The sequence below is a fragment of the Pogoniulus pusillus genome, chromosome Z, assembly GCF_015220805.1.
Source record: "Pogoniulus pusillus isolate bPogPus1 chromosome Z, bPogPus1.pri, whole genome shotgun sequence".
Lineage (NCBI taxonomy): Eukaryota > Metazoa > Chordata > Aves > Piciformes > Lybiidae > Pogoniulus > Pogoniulus pusillus.
The window spans coordinates 30,247,708-30,270,675 of record NC_087309.1 but is presented as its reverse complement, the minus strand read 5'-3'; positions in this window follow the sequence as shown (position 1 = coordinate 30,270,675).

The window sequence follows — 22,968 nt, the reverse complement described above, 5'->3', positions numbered from 1 at the left end:
CTGGTTGATTCTATGATTTCAACTTGGTTGATTCTATGATTCTATTTATCATTCTAACAGTGGTCATGTTTTTTTCTTTAAAATCTCAAAGAGGGCAGCTTCTAACGGTTTCAGATTCCTATGCTGCTAATCCCTCTCATGTTCAAAAGGAAAAGAAGCATAGGATATTTAGATACATTTAGTCTTTGAAAAAGAGCTTAAACTCAAAGGAAGCAAATGAGACCTTCTGCTTGATAGTAAGTACCAACATCTGTAGAAGATGAGACACTTGTAGCACTGAATGCCATGCAGGTTGGATTAACTTCTTGCAGTGCCCTGGGTACTTCTGAAGAGATGCGCAGTATCGTTTCTGTGTTTCCCATTTTCTCAGTAACTGTTGTCATGAATCAACTTTTTGTCCTACCTTTGAACCACCCTCACAAAGACTTTAACAGTCCTGGATCCACAGCATGTCATAAAGGGCTTTTTCCATCCACAAACTCAAATCTTTGGGAAATCTGGGAACATCTGCATGTGAGTTAGCAGAAATCTTTTAATATGCTGCTGTCTCCGTCTCCTTCTCCAGCAGAGCTAAATAAAAGTGTAAGAAGCATTTTTACCTGCTTGTTTGCTAATACTTATCTGAGCGTGGAACTACACTTTGTTCTTTTGTCTGGGAATGCAAGGAAAGAGGCAAGAAGGTCACATTTCTATGCCAGTCTACAAATTTCATGGCTTCTTCCAGAGAAAGAAAAGGAGAATCTGTCCATTTGTTTGATGAAGGAAGTGATTCACATATGTATTATGACTTTACAGAGACACAAAGCCAGATAGTTATAAAGCACAACCCAATATAATTAAAAGTGGATATAATTAAAACAATTGGCCAAGAGGGAAGAGACATTACAGCACCACAGGGTGCTCACACTGCACAGGTGTTCTCACTGGACAATATGGGCAGTTAAGAGACACCTTCTTGGCAGTGCTCTTCAGACTGTAAGGATGGTTTAATTTAAACCCAATACATATTTTATCTCATATTAACCATGGTACTTTCACAGAAACTTTTAAGTAACAAACTTTGTGGCCTTTGGCCACTTTTCTCTGCCAAAATAGCACTGTGATTGCTGTGTAAGGAAGTAAATCAGCTTTTGAACATACAAGATGTCCTTCAGGTTTGAAAATGATTAAGAAACGTTCAGGTTTGAAAATGTTTAGGAAAGGTCTTAACATGAATGAAAGGGAAATTTGCAAAAAAAGAGTGCTTTCCATTTTCCTAGAATGAGCACAGTCACTGAAAAATGAAAATTGAAATATTCTAAAATAGAGAAAAAAAAGTTTTATGATGTTTTAGTTCCTGAAATTCATGGTAAGTCAATGTGGGATGGAGAGAGGTGATTCTGTCCCTTTGCTCCAGTAAATCCCCACCTGGAATACTGTATCCAGATCTGGTGCCCTGAACACAGGAAGGACATGGGCCTGATGGAGCAGATCCAGAGGGTGGCCATGAGAATGATCAGGCAGCTGCAACACCTCTCTTTCGAGGACAGGATGAGGGAACCAGGGTCATTCAGCCTGAAGAGAAGACTCCAAGGAGACCTAATAGCAGCCTTTCAGTACCTGAAAGGGGCCTACAAGAACATTGGAAATGGACTGTTTACAAAAGCCTCTGGTGATAGGATGAGCGACAATGGTTTGAAATTACAAAGGCCTCTGGTGATAGGATGAGCGACAATGGTTTGAAATTACAAAAGAGTAGATTTAGATTGGATATTAGGAGAAAGTTCTTTACCATGAGATGTGGCTCAAGGAGTAAGGAATCCCATGGTGATCACAGAATCATAGAATCAACCAGGTTGGAAGAGACCTCCAAGATCATCCAGTCCAACCTAGCACCCAGCCCTATTCAATCAACTAAGACCATGGCACTAAGTGCCTCATCCAGGCTTTTCTTGAACACCTCCAGGGACAGCGACTCCACCAGAGAGTCTACTTTATTGCCCCAAATTATTATTTTTATACAGTTCTGAGCCTTGCTCTTAACCAATAATACATTACAGAGTGTATAAACAATAGTTAGTCCTCAATAAGAAGTTACACTTCCAAGTATCTTACTCACTGACTGAAGATTCACACCTCCTGCACGCACTAAGCATGCATCCCAAAGGCTGTTACCTGTCTAATCTGCACCCCAGGGCTTGGAATCAATTAACATAATGTATTCTGGGTCCCAACGTTTGTCTCACTCAGAGGCACCTTAGGCTCTGAATCCTTAGGCTCTAAACCCTGCATTCCCACAATGAGGGTGCGGGAACACTGGAACAAGTTGCCCAGGGGGGTAGTTGAGGCCCCATCTCTGAAGGTATTAAAGGTCAGGCTTGACAGGGCTCTGAGCAACCTAATCTAATGGAGGATGTCTCTGCTTACTGAAGGGGGATTGGGCTAGATGTCCTTTGGAGGTCCCTTCCAGCCCAAACCATTCTATGATTTCCTAATTCTATTATTAATATCATATTACACTTGAGGAGACTAGAAGAGCAGTGAGAAGACGAGTCAATACAGACACACAGGTGGCTCTGATTACCAGGTTTGCTGACAGCCCTAGTAGATACAGAAAATGAGTCATTACCTTGTAAGGCCCTGCACAGTTGCATCAGGGACCTGCTTAATGCTGTCATGGTTTGGTAAAAATAGAGCAGCTTTAATTTTGTTGTGATACAATTTTGTCTTTATTTTGAGGAAGTGAAAAACCCTCCAAAGATTCCATCCAAAGAAAAGCTAGAGGATTCCTTAGAGAAGTCACATGGTTAAAGAAACCTAAGCAGCAAACACATACTGATAAAACATAACTGATATTCATGATTCGACTATAAGGGTTTTTTTTAATTTTTTTTTTTTTATTTATAAAGAACTATGGAAGAGTTAGCTGAGCAGAAAACAAGACTACAGTAATGAGGCGCTTAGAACGGAAGTCCATTATCACTCATTAGAAGGTTATTCAAATGTTTCTCCTAGGAAAGAGGCATTCCTCCATGTTTGAAAAGCCTAAACTCTTTTTTGAAAGCTATTTGGGGAAGTTAAGCCAAAAAAGAGAAGGCACTACTGTGGAGGGGTAGCAGCCCCAAAACGAAGGCTTCTCTATGCCTCTACATGCTTGGACATGTTTTTCTGCCAGGACCCATGGTAGTAAACAGGTTGTGTAACACACACACACTCAGTCATGTACCCCTGGGGTCCGCCCAGGTAATCCCCTAATTGGGAGGGTCAAACAGCTACTGCCTATTAAGGTAAGGTTTGGCTTACTGCCAGCCTGATTGGTCACTTTAGATGGCCAAATGAGCCACGAATCTCAGCTCAGAGTCTATAAAGAGGGATGCAAAGAAGCACCACGTGTTCAGAGCGTTCAGAGTGTTCAGAGGTTCAAGCTCAGCTCTCTGATCCACATAGCAGCACAGACCTGTTTGCATGGCCTAGACACAGGATCAGGCCTCACTTGCATACTTATGAGGCTCAGACCTCTTGCATTGATCTCAAAGGCACAGTTAAGCTGTCTGTGAACCCTTTGAGAAGCAGAGCGCATGCACACCTGCAATTGATACATGTATGGGGAGCCAAGAGCCCCCTGCCTAAGCCTAGAGCAGCCGTACACACTGGCTTGCTATCCTGCATTTATCTACGGAGCTCATGTCTCCCGGCAGCCTGGCAGACCCTGCTTGCCAGCTGCCCTGTAAGCCTGGAGAATCCAGGCTCAGCAGACCTTCCAGACTGTCTGCTAACCTACAAACACAGCCTGCTAGCTGTGATACGACTGTGCTAGAAGCTGCACAGACAAATCCTCCTCTATCTTCAGTTGTGCCAAAGAGCAATGCCACTTATTCAGTACAAAAGGATATTTTCTCACATATTCATAGCCTTTCTGAATTGTCTGCAAATGAAACCACCAATCCATGCCAGAAATATCATGTATGCTCCAACGACTATGTTTTTAATCATGTATACCTGTCCAATTTATCTCACACTGCAGTACAGTGGAATGCTGAACAGACATTGAAGACTTGTTTCTACAGAGTGTATAGCCTCAGGAGACAATACATTAGCACCTATTTGTTAGGATCTTAATTGGAACCTCTGAAATAAAAGCTATTAACTCTTTTCTCTTCTCCACAAAAAAAGGAAATGGAGATAAGATCTGAATGGCAAGTGTGGAAATGGAAGGGGAAAAAACGATCAGGAGCTACTGAGAAGTGGTGAAAGGGAAAGTGCTCTGGATTGGTCAGGAATTTGTAAGGGATAACACATACGTTAGAGAAGTGAAAGTGAGCAACTTAAGTCAAACTTCTGCATAGTTGCCTCAAACTAGAAACATAAGAACAGCTACCAGACTCAAAAGAGCTGTGTATATAGTCATGTCTGGAGAGACTGATGTGTATCTGTTGGAGTTAAAACTGGTGGAGCACCTTGGGTAAGTGACTTTTGGTTCACCTATATGGTTAGATGGTCAAATCCACTTTATTTCCATGATACAGTGACTTATATGCATTCTAGCAAGAGGCGTGCTCCACCACGATTGGTTACAGTCAGAGGGTCCAGAGTTACTTGTAATGCATAGATAGGGTCAGCCTCTGGGGCTGGCTAAACTCTGCCCACCTGCAGATGCACTCCACCCCCTGCAGCTGCATGTGGAGGGAAGCTCCCTGTGCCTGCTATCTAAACTCCCAGGATGGATTCAAGGTCTTCCCAGCATGGGTTGCTCATGTTTATCATTTCTGTGTGCTCTGCTAACAAGAATTCTCCAACATGTAGCCAGCAATTCAAGGAAATCAGACCACCCATTTCTTTGAAATATTAAATAATTTTAATTAAAAATAATAAACTGTACATTGAAACTTACTGTACTTACTACTGCCTCCTAGGGTTAGCACATGGCACGTAAACAGTCTCTCCTGCTCATTTGTTGCTCAAAAAGCTGGAAAAAAATGCTAGTACTGTCATAAAATACAAAACATAACAGTCATTTAATTAAAAATGTGACTAACATTTTGTGTAAAACTCGAAGCAGAACATGAACATCATGTTCATGCTGTATGACACCACAGCTCTTTTAAAAAATACGTTTCCTTAGACTCTTTTCAGTCCAGTTTATACATTGTATGAGATCTGTGGAATGCTCATAAAACTACAGAGTCTAACAAGATGGAGTAGTGATAGAGCAAGTTTCCCAAACCCTGTTCTTTCTACTGTCCTTATTCTTGCAGGTTCAGCTTTTAAAACCACACCAGGTTACACAGCTGCTGCCTTGATGAAGCTGGGATGGAAACCACTCTTGTCCTGTATGAGAAGATTCAGGCTCTTGCTGTCTTCATGGATTCAGGACTTCTGTTTCTTCCATGGGACTGAACTGAGCTTTAGCTGCAGTCTGCCAAAATTTCAGGACTGCTGTCAAAATTGCTGAAAATCAAAGTTGTTGGAAGGAGATGAGCAGAATGCAACCAGGAGCTAGCTTAGCAATGCTGCAGGTTGTTTTTGTGTTATCCCTGGAATAAGGTAATTCCTTAAGGAAAACAACCAGTGCTCATCTAAAAATGTGGTAATGGTCTAAACTACACATGAAGAATTTCTTCTTTCGTAGCTACAGACACATATAAACAACAGAGATAGCTGTTAGCCAGAACGTGAAAGGAGTGTGCCACCAGGAAACAAAACAAAACAAAACAAAACAAAACAAAACAAAACAAAACAAAACAAAACAAAAGACAAAACCAAACGAACAAAAAATTCCACCCCAAAACCCAAACACAACCCAAATCATCAATTCTTTCAACACTTAGGAAAATTTCTCTCCTATTTCACTGATTATTACCTGAGACTCCCAAGTGCACAGGCCAAGTGGGTATTTACAGGCTGTCCACCATCTGGGAAGCATGCTGTACACTCTCATATGCTTGCTGGTAGTAATCTCTATTGAAAATCCTTGATCTCCCTTGTTTTCTGCACCTACAACCACAGAAAAACCTTTGTGTTCACCTGACAGGGCTTATTACTAACCAACAAAATGTGCAATTGTTAACCACTCATTTTAAGTACAAAGCGTGCTGCAGTGACAACAGACAGATGCTGCAAACAAGCAGTGTTGTGCTATTGAAAGCAGAAATTAAATAATTACATCTAATTTCCACAAAGGAGGAGATGCTCTCCCTTTTATCATAGGAATTACATTGAGACAATTTTGGCTCTGCAGAAAAGTAATTAAATTTGAATAAACAGGTTACTTTGTAATTGTGATGATGTGTTAAGAAGTGTGAAATAAAGCCCAGAAGATGTGAAATGCTCCAAAAGAGTTGAAGCCTAGCTTCTTAATGTATTATGTTTCTTGCTTTGCACTGGCTAGGAGTAGTATCTGTTTTGAGTATATGCTGGGGTGTCGGAAAATCTGACTCCATGATAAAGGCCACCATAGCAGAAGCTTCCTCACAGCCTGGGCAGTAGCAGATGTCAGGTAATCGTGATCTACCTGTTTGAGTGAAAGTGGTAAACAGGCTGGGAAACAGTAAAGTGGGAGACAGGGCCTGCTGGGTTTAGTGTGTTTTCTCAGAAATGAGATTCAAATTTCATGCTCAGTTCATATACAAGCCACAGTAACAGTTGTGAGAAAGACACTTAAATTCATATAGTCCTTGCTGCTATCTGACTGTACAGACTAACTGGGAACTGAAAGACCCAATTGCTATGTGCAGTCATGGCAACTGTGTAAGGAAATGTGATACATTTATAGGAGTAAAATCACCACATGAACATTTTCTGTGGTTTTAAATAAATATATTAAAACATCAGTAGGCCAAAAGTATACTTAAGAATATGTTTGGCTGAGTAAGTCACAACTCAAACCAGTAAATGTCTGTAAACTTACTGTAATGATTTCCCCAGCAGATACAATTTATTTCATTTGCGCACGTTCAGGGTAGGGAAGTGCCAATTTCCTCCACATTTGCTTTGCGTAGTGGTTAACCACAGTATTTCTCCATATCACAACTTTATCCCTAAGATTTTAGAAGCTCAGACTGACAATTAGGCTGGATATATGTGAATAAAAATTGTAATGCAGACACATAAGGTCAGAAGGCAGAAATAAATATCAACCTCACACACAGGCCACTCAGCTAAGTTCCCATAAAGACTGGGGGGAGGGGGGGGGAAAGAAAATCTCTAAAAAAAAAATCACTTGCCTTCCATGCAACCTCTGCCAGAAATAGCTGTTTTTTTTTCACAGTATGTTTGTGAGAGTTTCCAAGGCTAAGTCTACATTCCTAGAGCTAGCGGCACAAACTAGAGAAAGTAAAGGGCAGGTGATGTAGATACAAAGGATGAGGAAACTGGTTTAAATTCATCCATGGCTTTGCTTCCTCACCCACAGGTACAGAAGTTTAACATATTTATAAGTGAATGTCTTGTAGCCTCCAGAGTCTGATGTGGTCTTAGGAAGCTGACCTTCATTCTGCACCAGAATCTCAGTGACTCAAAACCAGATGTGCTCCCAAATAACCTGAAAGGGCATTGTAGCCAGGTGGCGGTGGCCTCTTCTCCCAGGCAACCAGCAATAGAACAAGGGGACACAGTCTCAAGCTGTGCCAGGGTAGGTATAGGCTGGATATTAGGAAGAAGTTCTTCACAGAGAGGTGATTTCCCATTGGAATGGGCTGCCCAGGGAGGTGGTGGAGGCACCATCCCTGGGGGTCTTCAAGAAAAGCCTGGATGAGGCACTTAGTGCCATGGTCTAGTTGATTGGATAGGGCAGAGTGGTAGGTTGGACTGGATGATCTTGGAGGTCTCTTCCAACCTGGTTGATTCTATGATTCTATGATAATTAACTGCATTGACTGCTGCCTGGACCACAACTACAAAGCTCAGCAGGGGCTGCAAAGCATGACCAACATGGAGTACACAAGCTTAGCAGACCATCCAGCCTTGAATGTCCTGCTGTATCAGCCAGATGGTGCCTGAAATCATTGACATAAAGCTAGGGTGGGTTTAAGCAACACTTCAGGCACCAAACTGTATATAAACCATGAGCTGTCTCTACCAAACAGCTGGTGTTTGGGTAGTCTGGGGCATATTCCTTTCCCAGTGAAATTTTTTCTTTTCAGACTGAAAAAATTCTCATTAAAAAAAACCCCAAAACAATACAAAAAACACTGTGCTGGTTTGAAGCTAACTGGATTATTTTATTAATCCTTAGCTGTGAGAAGAAAGAAAAATAACAGTGAACTACATCACTCATTCTTCTGCTGAGAAACGCAACTAGTCAAAGATAAGACACTTGTCTTATCTACTCACTTCTGAGTGTGAGAAGTTCTGACTTTTTCTCCTTCTCTGTGGCAGTCTGTGTGGTTGCATCTGTCTTAACTCTTTAATCTGACCTAACAATTTTTTCTCCCTCCTAACATCTTGTTGACTTTTTGACACCTCACCTCAGACGTCTCCAGATTTATCACATGAGATATATGAGGATTGATCTGGTCATTTTTGAAGGGAGGGAAAGTCAGGAGCCTCCTGGCAGTCTGACTGTTTTAGGAGGGATTTTTAATTTCTGTATTACTTTTAACATGTATATAACTGTAAATATTTGTGTCTGTCGTGCATATATACGCTTATAAACTGTGCTAAGCTGTAAACATAGCTTCCTTAACTTCCAGCTGACTTTAGTCTGATGAATTTGTTAGGGGGAGGCAGGTAACTCCCAAACCATCTGTGCTGGTTTGAGGCTAATTTTTACTGAGAGAAATTAAATCCTTAGTTGTAAGAAGAAAATAAACCCCAACAGTAATCTATATCCCTCAGTTTTCTGCTCAGAAACTCAACTAGTCAAAATACAGATAAGATGGTCATTTCTCACACACTTCTTAGCTCTCACTTGGGGGCTGTGATTTTTTATCTGGTTATTTCTGAAGGTAGGGAAAGAGGGAGAAGGAAGTGGGTTTGGGTCGAGAGCCCTCCTGGGGACTTTGTTTCTGGGAGGGGTATTGTGTTTCTGTGTCACTTTTAATTTGTATATAACTGTATATATTTGTGTATATATGCTGGTATATTGTGCTAAGCTCTAAATATAGTTTCATTCTTAATTTCCAGCTTGGCTGAGTCTAGTCTGAGTGATTTCCTAAGAAAAGGGTGGGTGGATAACATCCAAACCATCACATCTATTTTTGGCACTTCCAAGTGGGGCTAATTTGATTGATTGTTAATTAAGTCTGGGGGTTATTTTACACTTTATTTTCTTTTTTTGTACTCAATAGGGGCATGGTTCTTTTACCATTAGTCAACAGCCAAAATTGGTTCATTGATTTTTGTTATGATATGGAAAAAGCTTAAAGGGATGCTTTTGGACTTCAGAGACTACTGTCTTGGTTGAATTTGCTTTAATATTACTGAAATTACTACCAACTCCACTTTTAATAAGTCAGGAAACATTACAACTCTTCTTTCTCCTTCAACAACTTTAATAAGTGTAATTCTGCCTAAAACTGACATGCCAAATCCCCGTAGTGAGTTTTACACATGTAACACAGTGGTATATTTATCCTGTGTGATTTTAGCCCTAATCATTCTGGTTTTAGCGCTAATGCTGGCATTATGTATGAGACATCCGAATGTGGTTCCTTTAAGGGAAAAAAATAAAACAAGTTTCCTCGCAAGCAGAGTTAAAGATAAGGTCATCAGAAAATTAAAACAATGTCTGTCTGGGAGGAGACCAAGAAAGGACCACCAAGTTCACTGCTGCATCTCCTCTCACAGGTTCTGGGACAACTGCCAAAGTCTTGGTTGTTGACAATAACATGGCAGGCAGCCAAAGAACAGGTCCAGCTGTCCAAGTCTCTGGTGTTTATTCATCTAGTTCAAATCCACAGGCCCCTAACCCTAAACCAGACTCAAACTCATCAGCATCAGGCCAGATCCTCAATAATTCAGACCTGCTAAAAGGTACTTCTACTACCTTTTTGTCCCCAGTGAAGACACAGGCTAAGACAAAACATTTGGTATAGAGTGATACAAGAGAGGATCTAGGGGAGGGGGCCTCTGGTACACCAGGGGAGTAAGAGGAGAAATACAGCCTCAAAAACTTAGCCAACATACTCAGATCTCAATACTCTGACAAAAGAAGCATTGTGAGATTGGCTGCCAAAAAGGAGGATGGCTCTGAGATGTTTAAGAGCGCTCTTAGGAAAGTTCACAGAATCACAGTATCATCAAGGCTGGAAGAGACCTCGTAGATCATGAAGTCCAACCCTTTATCACAGAGCTCAAGGCTAGACCATGGCACCAAGTGCCACGTCGAATCCTGCCTTGAACACCTCCAGGGACGTCGACTCCACCACCTCCCCAGGCAGCCCATTCCAGCCCATTCCAGTGTCCAATCACTCTCTCAGTGAAGAACTTTCTCCTCACCTTGAGCCTAAATTTCCCCTGGCGCAGCCTGAGGCTGTGTCCTCTTGTTCTGGCACTGGCCACCTGAGAGAAGAGAGCAGCCTCCCCCTGGCCACAACCACCCCTCAGGTAGTTGTAGACAGCAATAAGGTCACCCCGAGCCTCCTCTTCTCCAGGCTAAACAATCCCAGCTCCCTCAGCCTCTCCTCATAGGGCTGTGCTCAAGGCCTCTAAATAATCATAGAATCAACCAGGTTGGAAGAGACCTCCAAGATCATCCAGTCCAACCTATCCCCCAGCCCTAGCCAGTCAACTAGACCATGGCACTGAGTGCCTCATCCAGTCTTTTCTTGAAGACCCCCAGGGACGGTGCCTCCACCACCTCCCTGGGCAGCCCATTCCAATGGGAAATCACTCTCTCTGTGAAGAACTTCTTCCTAACATCCAGCCTATACCTACCCTGGCACAACTTGAGACTGTGTCCCCTTGTTCTATTGCTGGATACCTGGGAGAAGAGGCCAACCCCCACCTGGCTACAATGTCCCTTCAGGTAGTTGTAGACAGTAATAAGATCACCCCTGAGCCTCCTCTTCTCCAGGCTAAACAGGCCCAGTTCCCTCAACCTCTCCTCATAGGATTTGTGTTCCAGGCCCCTCACCAGCTTCGTTGCCCTTCTCTGGACGTGTTCCAGTACCTCAACATCTTTCTTGAATTGAGGGGCCCAGAACTGGACACAGGACTCAAGGTGTGGCCTGACCAGTGCTGAGTACAGGGGAAGAATAACCTCCCTTGTCCTACTGGCCACACTGTTCCTGATGCAGGCCAGGATGCCATTGGCTCTCTTGGCCACCTGGGCACACTGCTGGCTCATCTTCAGCTTACTATCTATCAGTACCCCCAGGTCCCTTTCCTCCTGGCTGCTCTCCAGCCACTCAGTCCCCAGCCTATAGCGCTGCCTGGGGTTATTGTGGCCAAAGTGCAGAACCCTGCACTTGGCCTTGTTAAATCTCATCCCATTGGCCTCTGCCCACCCATCCAGCCTGTCCAGGTCCCTCTGCAGGGCTCTCCTACCTTCCAACAGATCAACACCTGCTCCTAGCTTGGTGTCATCTGCAAACTTACTGATGCTGGACTCAATGCCCTCGTCCAGATGATCAATAAAGATATTGAACAGGACTGGGCCCAGCACTGATCCTTGGGGAACACCACTTGTGACTGGCTGCCAACTGGACGTGGCACCATTCACCACCACTCTCTGAGCTCTGCCATCCAGCCAGTTCTTGATCCAGCACAGAGTGAATCTGTCCAAACCATGAGCTGCCAGCTTGGCTAGGAGCTTCTTGTGGCAGACAGTGTCAAAGGCTTTGCTGAAGTCCAAGTAAACTACATCCACAGCCTTCCCCACATTCACCAGGCGGGTAACCTGATCATAAAAGGAGATCAGGTTGGTGAGGCAGGACCTGCCCTTCCTAAACCCATGCTGGCTGGGCCTGATCCCTTGGCCATCCTGTAGGTGCTTTGTGATGGCACCCAAGATGACCTGTTCCATGACCTTGCCTGGCACTGAGGTCAGGCTCACAGGTCTGTAGTTTTCTGGCTCCTCCTTACGACCCTTCTTGTGTATGGGAATCACATTGGCCAGCTTCCAGTCTTCAGGGACCTCTCCAGTGAGCCAGGACTGCTGATAAATGATGGAGAGTGGCTTGGCCAGCTCAGCTGCCAGCTCTCTCAGCACCCTAGGGTGGATCCCATCCGGTCCCGTGGACTTGTGAGGATCCAAATGATGCAGCAGGTCCCTTACTTCTTCCTCATGGATTAGAGGGGGACTGTACTGGTCCCTGACTCCATCCACCACTTCAGGAGTCCAGCTGTCCTGGAGACAACCTGTCCCACTAGTGAAGATTGAGGCAAAGAAGGTGTTAAGCACCTCTGCCTTTTCCTCATCCTTTGTCACTATGTTCCCCTCTCTATCTTGTAAGGACTGGAGGTTGTCCTTGGCCCTTCTCTTGCCATTCATATATTTAAAGAAACACTTTTTATTTTCCTTGGCAGCCGTGGCCAGCCTGAGCTCCAAGTGGGCTTTTGCCTCTCTAATTTTTCCTCTACAAGACCTAGCAACCTCCTTGAACTTCTCCTGGGACACCTCCCCTCTTTTCCAAAGGTGATACACTCTCTTTTTAATCTTTAATTCCTTCAGCAGCTCCCTGCCCATCCAGCCTGGCTGCCTCCCTCGTCGGCTCATCTTCCGGCTCAGTGGCACTGCCTGCTCCTGTGCCTGCAGGAGTTCTTTCTTGAAGCAGGTCCAACCTTCCTGGACCCCTTTGTTTCTAAGGGCTATTTCCCAAGGAACTTTCTGAATTAGTTCCTTAAATAGGCTGAAGTCTGCCCTTCGGAAGTCCAGTGTGGAGGTTCTGTTGATGCCCCTCCTGGTTTCTCCACGTATTGAAAACTCTATAATTTCATGGTCACTGGACCCCAGGCAGCCTCCAACCACCACATCCCCTACCAGCCCCTCTCTATTTGTGAGCAGCAGGTCAAGCAGGGCTGCCCCCCTGGTAGGCTCACGTAACAGCTGGGATAGGAAGTTGTCTTCCACACATTGCAGAAACCTTCTAGACTGCTTCTTCTCTGCAGTGTTTAAGTCCCAGCAGATGTCTGGTAGGTTAAAGTCGCCCACCAGAACAAGGGCAGGTGATCTTGAGGCAGCCTCCAGTTGCTTAAAGAGTAATAAATCAACCTCTTCTTCCTGGTTGGGTGGTCTGTAACAGACTCCAACCAGGATATCAGCCTTGTTGGCCTTCGCCTTAAGTCTCACCCATAATGACTCAACTTGATCATCTTTGATTTCTACCTCCACGACATCCAGAGCATCCCTAATATACAGAGCCACTCCCCCGCCCTTTCTCCCTTGCCTGTCTCTCCTGAAGAGTCTGTAGCCATTGATTACAGCACACCAATCATGTGAGCTATCCCACCACGTTTCAGTGATGGCGACAATATCATAGTTTTCCTCCAGCACCAGAGCTTCCAGCTCCTCTTGTTTGTTACCCATACTGCGTGCATTAGTGTACATGCACTTCAGCTGGGCTGCTGCTTTTACTCCTAGCTCTAGCCTACCTTCCTCAATTCCCTTTGATTTATCTCTGGTGCTGTCATGTTTAACCCCCTCCCCCTTCCATTCTAGTTTAAAGCCCTCTCAACAAGCCCAGCCAGCTCATGTGCCAGGGTCCTTCTCCCCTTCTGTGATAGTTGTGTCCCATCTGCTGATTGCAGACCTGTGGCAAGATGAAGTTCCCCAATATCAAAGAATCCAAAGTTATGTTGGATGCACCAACCTCTGAGCCACTTGTTCATCAAATATGCTTTCCTATTCTTCTCTGTATTCCAGCCTGTGACTAAGGGTATAGATGAAAAGATTACCTGTGCCCCTGCTCCCTCAACTGCTTTCCCCAGTGTCTTAAAGTCCCTTTTAATAGCTTTTAGCCCTCTGTTATTAATCTCATCATTCCCTGCCTGTATAACTAATAAGGGATAGTAATCAGAGGGCTGCACTACAGTAGGCAGCCTCCTGGTAACATCCCTGACCCGGGCTCCAGGGAGGCAGCAGAGCTCCCTGTGGAAGGGGTCTGGCCGGCATATGGGGCCCTCTGTTCCCTGCAGAAGGGAATCACCAATAACAATTACCCTCCTCTTTTTCTTCTGGGTACTTGTTCTGATGCGAGGGGGCAACTGAGTTGCCCTCCCAGCTGGTGATGCTTCTGCCTGCTCCAGGATCACCTCATCCTCAACCTCTAGTGCCCTATATCTGTTATGTAAGGGCAGCTGGGGATGTGAAGATGGCTGGAAGGGTTTTCCCTTGCCCCTTCTGGCAGGTACCTGCATCCATTCTTCTTGGTTGCTCTGTTCGTCTCCCTCTGGCAAGGGGGACTGCAGAGCATGTTGCTCTTTTGTACCTTCCCTTTCAGCCTTCAGTTGTTCCACCTCTCCCTTGAGTTCAGCCACCAGGTTAAGCAGACAATCAATCTGCTCACACCTAATGCAGCCATTGCCTGTGTCGAGTGCCAGGCTCCAGCACTCCTCACATCCAGACGTCTGGACGCCTGTACTCCTACAGTGGGCTCTGTTTGGGTGCCCACAGTTTTACAAGTATTATACAGCTTGGACCTAGTTCGAACCATGTCTGTCTCTCACCAGCCTCGTTGCCCTTCTCTGGACACCCTCAAGCATCTCAATGTCCCTCCTAAACTGGGGGGCCCAGAACTGGACACAGTACTCAAGGTATGGTCTAACCAGTACAGAGTACAGGGGCACAATGACCTCCCTGCTCCTGCTGACCACACCATTCCTGATGCAGGCCAGGATGCCACTGGCTCTCTTGGCCACATGGGCACACTGCTGGCTCATGTTCAGGCGGGTATCAATCAGCATCCCCAGATCCCTCTCTGTCTGGCTGCTCTCCAGCCACTCCCACCCCAGCCTGTATCTCTGCATGGGGTTGTTGTGGCCAAAGTGCAGCACCCTGCACTTGGAGCTATTGAATGCCATCCCATTGGACTCTACCCATTTGTCCAGGTGGTCAAGGTCCTGCTGCAGAGCCATTCTGCCCTCCAACCCAGCCACACCTGCCCCCAGCTTGGTGTCATCTGCAAAGTTGCTGATGACTGACTCGATGCCCTCATCCAGATCATCTATGAAGATGTTAAAGAGGATGGGGCCCAGCACTGATCCCTGAGGGACACCACTAGTGACTGGCCGCCAGCTGGATGTGGCACCATTCACCACCACTCTCTGGGTCCGGCCCTCCAGTCAGTTCCTAACCCAGCACAGAGTGTTGCCATCCAATCTGTGGGCTGACAGTTTAGCCAGCAGTCTGCTGTGGGGGACAGTGTCAAAGGCCTTGCTGAAGTCCAGATAGACCACATCTACAGGCCTCCCCACATCCACCAAGCGGGTCACCTGATCATAGAAGGAGATCAGGTTGGAGAGGCAGGATCTGCCCTTCCTAAACCCATGCTGGCTGGACCTGAGCCCTTTGGCATCCCTCAGGTGTGCTCTTATCACCCCCAAGATAACCTGCTCCATCAGTTTCCCTGGCACTGAGGTCAGGCTGACAGGTCTGTAGTTCCCAGGTTCCTCTATCCGACCCTTCTTGTGGATGGGGACCACGTTGGCCATTTTCCAGTCTCCTGGGACCTCTCCGGTGAGCCAGGACTGATGGAAAATGATGGAGAGTGGCTTGGCCAGCTCAGCTGCCAGCTGTCTCAGTACCCTAGGATGGATCCCATCTGGTCCCATGGACTTGTGGCTGTCCAGGTGGCTCAGCAGGTCCTGAACTAATTCCTCATGAATTTCCAGGGCAACACACCGCTCCCTGACCCCATCCCCCAGTTCAAGAGGCCACTTGCCCTGAACTCCTCCCTCCTTACTGTTGAAAATTGAGGCGAAGAAGGCACTCAGGATCTCAGCCTTTTCTTCATCATCAGTTGTAATGTTCCCCTCCTGGTCCAATAAGGAGTGGAGGCTCTTCTTGCCCTTCTTTTTAGCATTGATAAATTCATAAAAGTGCTTTTTATTATCCTTCGCGGAAGTGGCCAGCCTAAGTTCTAGCTGGGCCTTAGCCTCTCTAATTTTTCTCCTGCATAATCTGGCTACATCCTTAAACACGTCAGGAGAAGCCTTCCCCTCCCCTGTTTCTAGGCCAAGGACAACCAGGACTACAAGAGGAAGAGGTGGAGGATGATATCCAGGATTCCAATGATCCCCTCAGAGAGGTCAGGGAGGTTAGAAAGGAATACTTAGGGGAATCAGGAGAGACAATCCTAAGCTGGCTGGCGAGATGCCGCACTAATGGTGTAAATGCCCTACAGCTAGAAGACAAGTCTGCAAAGCAGCTAGGGCCACTCACTAAGGAGAGTAGAGTGGACAAATACTTAGCGAGTCCTCTTGGTAGGGTTAGCTTGTGGACACGCCTTTTGTTGTCTGTGGCTATGAGATATCCTTCCCGAAATGATCTGCCATGGGCTGCCAAGAAGTGGAACACCATTGAGCAGGGAATTAAGCTTCTGGAGGAATTTGCTGTGAAGGAAGTGCTTTATGGAGATCATGGCACACATGAGCCTGATGACATTCCTCTTGGAGCAGGTCTCAAAAAGAAGCTTATTAAACTTGCTCCTTCATCCTATGCTAACATCTTGGCTAGCAGGTTTCTATCAAGGAGTGATAATGGAAAGCCTCTCACTGCTGGTGAATTCACTGACCAACTGAGGCAGATAGAGGAGAGCTTGTTGCATTCTGCCATAGTCTCTACCATAAAAACTATGACTACAGAGATAAAGGGGATAAAAGATGGCATTAAGGATGCCATTAAGAATGGCATTAAAGATAGCAAGAAAGAACTGAAGGAGGAACTTAAAACCTCCATATCCAATTTGGCAAAGGACACCATCCCTTCATCATCTCAATGGGTGCATGTTTCTGCCATCAGGAACAGACACCCACCTCCTGCAAGGCAATTCCATCCAGGAGACAAATTGCACCCAGATATCAGCAATCATGTGGGTCACTTTGGATAATCTTGTGTGACCAATCTGGTGAGAACATGAACAAGTGGGATGGTCAACCTACTTCAGTTCTTCTGAATAGAGTCAGGGAACTGCAAAGTGGCAGAAGCAACAATGCTAGAAAAGTAGCTGTCACTTCTTCAGCTCCCCAGAGCAACTGCAATTATTCCAACAACTGCAAATTCTCTGACTCTAGCAACACCAATGATTGTGTACACCCCACATGCCATGTTCAGCATTAGGGGTGCCCTGCCTCCAGCCAGGAGGAGGAAAGGGATAGTGGAGAGAACCAAATCTATTGGAATGTACTCATTAGGTGGCCTGGCAGTTCAAAAGTTCAGAAATACAGGGCTTTAGTTGATACAGGTGCTTAATGTAATTTATTGCCATTAATTTGTAAAGGGACAGTCTATAACTATTTCTGGAATCACTGGTGGATCTCAAGAGTTAACTAACTTGCAGGCTGAAATCAGTTTAACTGGTAAAGAGTGGAAGAAACATACTATTGTAACTGGTCCTGATGCGCCTTGCATTATGGGAACTGACTTTTTGAGACAAGGTTGTTTCAAAGATCCTAAGGGTCACAAATGGGCTTTTGGAATAGCATCTGTAGAGAAACTGTGCACCACAGGCAGTACAGAACTAACCGTGACTCTTTGTTGCCCATTCATCAGCTGATTTGTCAACTGGAAAGTCAAGCTGTCAAGAAAGCTCATTTACCTTTCAACAGTCTGATTTGGCCTATGTGCAAGCCTAATGGAGACTAGTGTCTCACAGTAGACTTGCGTGCCCTCAACGAGGCAACTCCGCCTGCTAGGTTCCTCAAAGTTTATGCTGGAGATCAGAAAGACAATAGCTCATACCAATATGATACATAGAAGGTCAATCCATTTATTGAAGCTAAGAGTAGCACTTATATAGTGGTTTGATACATATGTGTGTAATTCTGACAGGTTCTGTGACAGAAACATTGGCTATTCACCAACCTGCCCCCTTCAAGGCCCCCTTGCACAGCTCAGCTACAGATAGCACCTAACTTTGCAGCTTCTCTACCATCTTCTTTCAAGGCCACTTTCCCTGCGGCTGTGCTCCTTATCAGAATAACCTGGAGTTACCCTTTCTTCTTGCCTTCACTTCAACCTTCCTAATTGTGCCCAAACCCCAGCATCTCCCCCTTCATTTTAAAATGCTGCAGATATTGCGCTACTAATCATACCTTGTTCACATTGTGCTACACATGGTAAAAATACAATGATCATCAAGAAAACAACAAGTGTATATACAATAATTTAAACCAAGCTTCTAAGCCATCCTGTTAGTCCCCATTCTCCAAAGATCTTGTCAAGCCAATCCTGTCTATCTTCTTCCTTGAGCCTTGACATACCATCTTTCAAGCGCTGGATGCTGGCATATATCGATTCTGAATGATCAGACAGGTTCATGTAACACATACCCTTGAAATCTTCACACCTGTGGCCTTGTGCTAGAAGCAGAAAGTCTACAGTGACTCTATTTTGTAAAGTCGCATGCCAGAGGTTGACAATGTTCAATAATAAACCCAACAGAGCTTTGCTAGTAGCACTGGTTTGTTTAGCAAGCCAACAACCAAGCTTATCTAACAACCCCAAAGCTTTTGCCACTGCTACACCTGGTGCTAAGGAAGTGGCAGTAAACCACTGTTCAAAAGACCAAAAATGCAGATGATCATTACAGTCACGGGAGAATGCATGTGCACTAAGTTTTTGCTGGGCTCTGTGTGGTAATCAGTGTTGTAGAATGGGGTAATGTTCTTTGAAAATTCATGAGAAAGGTGCAGCTGGGTGCAGTTGAGGACACTTTCTGTGGGCATGAATTGCACAGAGTCTCTTTAGCTATAGTTTTATAAAGCTGAGAGAAGGGTGCAGAATTTGCAGGATTCCATAGGACAGTTAAAGGTGGGGATAGAAGTGACCTCAAAGATCATCTAGATCCAACCCCCTGACATAGGCAGGGACATCTCCCACTAGAACATTGAATCAGCAAAAATGTCAAAAGGAAACAAGAAAAAAAAAAAAATCTTGCAATGTCATCTTCACCAAGGCTTGGACACTGCTTGGGTGTTTCACTTCAAGCAGTCATTTCTCATCCTGCTTTCCCAGTAGCACAGGTAACTTACTGGTATGAGAAGGCTTCCCTGGGCAGTGGACCAAGCTCAGTAGAAGTCTCTGCTACCTAGTAGGCATCAGCTGGAGTGACTCCCTTCCTTAGTTTCAACAGCTCATCACTTCCACAATTTCTGTTATCCATCTGAAAGCTGAATATCTTGCCTGTCTGTGTCTAAGGGAGCACTGCCAGGATTCCATGCATTTTAAAGCAGGCCCTTTCTCAAAGAAACAGGCATGAACTGGCATGCTCTGAAAGGGGGGGAAAAAAAGTAATGATTGCCATACACTGCTATGATTGCTTGACTTTGAGCCTAAGGAGATGAAGCTTTTGTGGTCAATGCCACTTTTGCTAAATGCTTGTTCAATCAAGTTTCCAAACAGTCTATTCCTTGCATACAAGTATCCTCAGCTGCTTGGCCACTAGCATTCAACCATAGAGGTTGAACATGACCTGTAATCTTACTGAACACAAGCTGGAGGAAAAAACAAATCCACATATGCCTTCACCCTTGGAGAAAAAGCTCTGCTGTATGGTTTTAGTGAAATTTTTATTACAAATTTGTGAAATATTTTAAAAAGTTTTCCTTATATTTTTGCCATGGGAACTTCATAACCAGACATACTTGATGAGGACCTGTGCAATATACATGTAGCTACATGCATGCATATAGAAGGATGTGTAAGCAAAAAGTGAAAGAGCTAAATAAAGATATAATGCAAGGGTTTCCAGACAATTCAGGAAGAATTTTTCATACAGTTTAAGAAAAGCCTGCTGCAGAAGGGCTGGAGACAATCATGTTTGCTAAAGATTTGCTGAAGAGAGGTGTAGAGAGGAAAGAACAGTAACATTTCCAGCTTTCCATTCTTGCAAGAGTTTCCAGGTTTGTGAAACACATTCCATAACTGGATGGAGAGGGAAACTAGAACAAGAGAAGCACAGAGTCAAATGCTTTGCAAACATTATTGCCTACCTCAAGCTTTCGGGAGCTGATGTTACAAGTTAGCAACAAGCATTAGTAGTATTTAACAAGTACACCTCCATCTTCATTGAGATTTTGGACCTCTAAGAGCATGAAGAAATACAAATTCTTCAAGTAAGGTGACATTATATCATGCAATAAAATATCTTAACAGACAGAACAACGAAAACAAAATAATAGCAAGATTATTCCATTCAAAATCACTTACAGCAAAACCTGTAATTCAAACCTTGCTAACCCAAGTGACATCACACAGAGGGGATAACAAATGCTTGTTCAATATCTATCAGATATTTGCAGGTAGAAATACTGATTCTAGTGTATCTCAACTACTTTTCTCAAGTTCTGCCTGCAGCTGTGGGGAAAGTTGCGAAAGTCAGCTTTGAAAGAAGACTTCTTCCAGGAGTCTGTTTGGAGAGAACAGAAAAGAAAACCAGTATTTTCCAGCAGTCTGTAGTGATCGCATTATCCACAAGTTCACTGCTTAAAATATGTGAAGAGGTTAGTTGTGAACAGAACTGCAAATATCTGGTGGGTGCACAGACATGTGGGCAGAGCAGCCTTCTCATCTCCATCAGCACTTGAGATATAAAACCTTACAGATGGCTAAGGTCAATTATTTTTGATCATATATGCAATCACTCCCAACTCAAGAGACACCTGTGTGAAAAAAAGCTGGATCTGACTCTAACCAAACCCAAACAATTACTTGAAGACAGACTACTATGAATTGTCATGCAGTGCTTCGTGACTGATTGCATGAAAGTTATTACCATGTCTTCAATCTATGATAAGGCTTCTACTGAGAAAATTAAGATAGAAGAAAACATATCCTGGGCTGAATAAAAAATGCAATGCTATTTTTAACTACCTTTCACACTTCTTAGTTACAAAAGGAGTTACTCTAAAACACTGGGCACTGGATTAGAGGTTCACTCCTTACTTCAAACATAAACCAGTCCCATAAGCTGAATCTAAATTTTAAGTGTGTACTTATATGATTGGGTGTTCATTCATTGTTAGTTTATTGAAGTACTGTAGGCTGAGAGGTCACTTTAAGCAAGAAAAAGGAAAGAAAATCTAAATATTTACAAGTCTTAAGGTATCTAGTAAGATGTCCAAACATGCCCAAGGTCCAAATAAGCAGAGCATCCTTTCTTTATGTAATTGTTATCTTTGGAAAACACTAATTACTGAAGTCACATTAGAGCTGGCGAAAATATTACTTGGGTGTTTCATAATTTTTGTCTTTAAAAGTATAATTTTGGCAATCATAAATAGGTGTTCCAGGATATGTTTTCTCAATGGCAACAGAAGCTTTGAGCTCATAGTAAAAGGCAGGTTTTGTATTAATATCTGATTATTATCCAGCAAAGACACTTAGTGGGTAAGTGTGGGTAGCTGTCAGTGGATGTGGAGCAGGCAGGCTGCTGCCAACACTCACTCCCTCAGTGCCTCCAGCTTCTCCTGCCTGCTGGTCTTGTGCAGGGCATCCATCCACTCCTCATAGAGCTCTTCCTGGAGGAGCTTGGAGGGCATGCTTCGCAGGAAGTCCTGCAACGACGGCAGGGGACTGCTCTGGCAGGTGTCCATCAGCAGCCAGACCGGGAGCTGCCAGCCCGCAGGCCAGCACGGCTCACCTTCAGGACGGCAGCCAGCAGATGTGCAGGCTGGCTGTGCAGTTGCATCTCCTGAGCGCTGTCCAGGGCCTCCCGCAGCTGCCGAGCAGCGCGCTCGCTGGCTGCCAGCCTGAAGATGCCCTCTGTGGAGGGTCCCTGCTCCCGGAGGAGATCCAGCAGGTCCTGCAGGGGACAGCAGGAAAGAACTGCTTGTTTGGAGAGGCCCTGGGCCAGGAGGCCCTTCCTGAGGGGCAGCAGGGGTGTGTGTGCTGGCTGACCTGGACTGGCTGGGGCAGCGTGCCCTGCTGGCTGCAGACAGCTGCCAGGGGCTGGCCAAAAAGAGCCCCTCTGCTGGCAGAGCCTGACGGCCCAGGCACCGCTGCAGCTGCTCTGGTGCCTCTCCTCCCAAAGGGCCACGGCAGCCCCATCCTGCAGCGGGTCCATCCAGCTGTCAAGGAGAGCAGAGCCAAACCCCCTGCATGAGGAGGCGGCAGCGGAAACTGCCTCTGGAGCCCCTCAGCACTGTTCCCTGGTCATGGGGCACAGGCAGAGGCTTTCCTTGGGCTGGAGGAGCTGCAGGAGCTCAGGTCTGTCCTGCTACAGAGCAATGGCCATAGCCATGCCCTGCACGAAGGGCAGTTGCAGCCCCAGTGGAGTCCCAGGGCCTGTGAGGCAGAGGAGAAGAGCAGGGCCATCTTGCCCCCATTCTCTCCAAACTCACCAGCCACGTGGCCATGCCCAGCTTGGCTGTCGGAGGGGATGGCAGGTGGCCGCCTCTCTGCAACAGCCTGCAAGACATGCTCTGTGGTCGGTCAGAAGGCCCAGGATTAGGGGGAAGGGTCCGCAGAGAGCTGCACGGTCCCCAGGCTGTGAGAGGTGGGAAGAACCGAGAGTGGGCCTGGAGAGAACCTCACCTTGGCCTGGGCCTGGAGCAGTCTGTGCAGGCTGCTGCTGTGTAGTTTCTCCTGCTGCACAGGAAGAAAAAGGCCGAAGGTGAGAAGCCTGCAGCTGGTGCTGGGCTGGAGCACCCCTGGGGCGAGAGCAGGGACAGGAGGGGCACTCACGGCATGGCGGGCTCTCAGCTCCCTCATCAGGAGCTTCATGGAAGGCACTTGGACCGCCTGGGCGCCCTTCACTCCTGCTGGCCTGTGGATGGGGAAGGGGAAGAGAAAGAGCCGTGTCAGACCAGAGCCACTTTGGTGCACTGCTGGCAGCCTGAAGGAGCCGGGCACCGCTGGCAGGAGAGGGAAGAGCTGTGGTGAAGACAGGG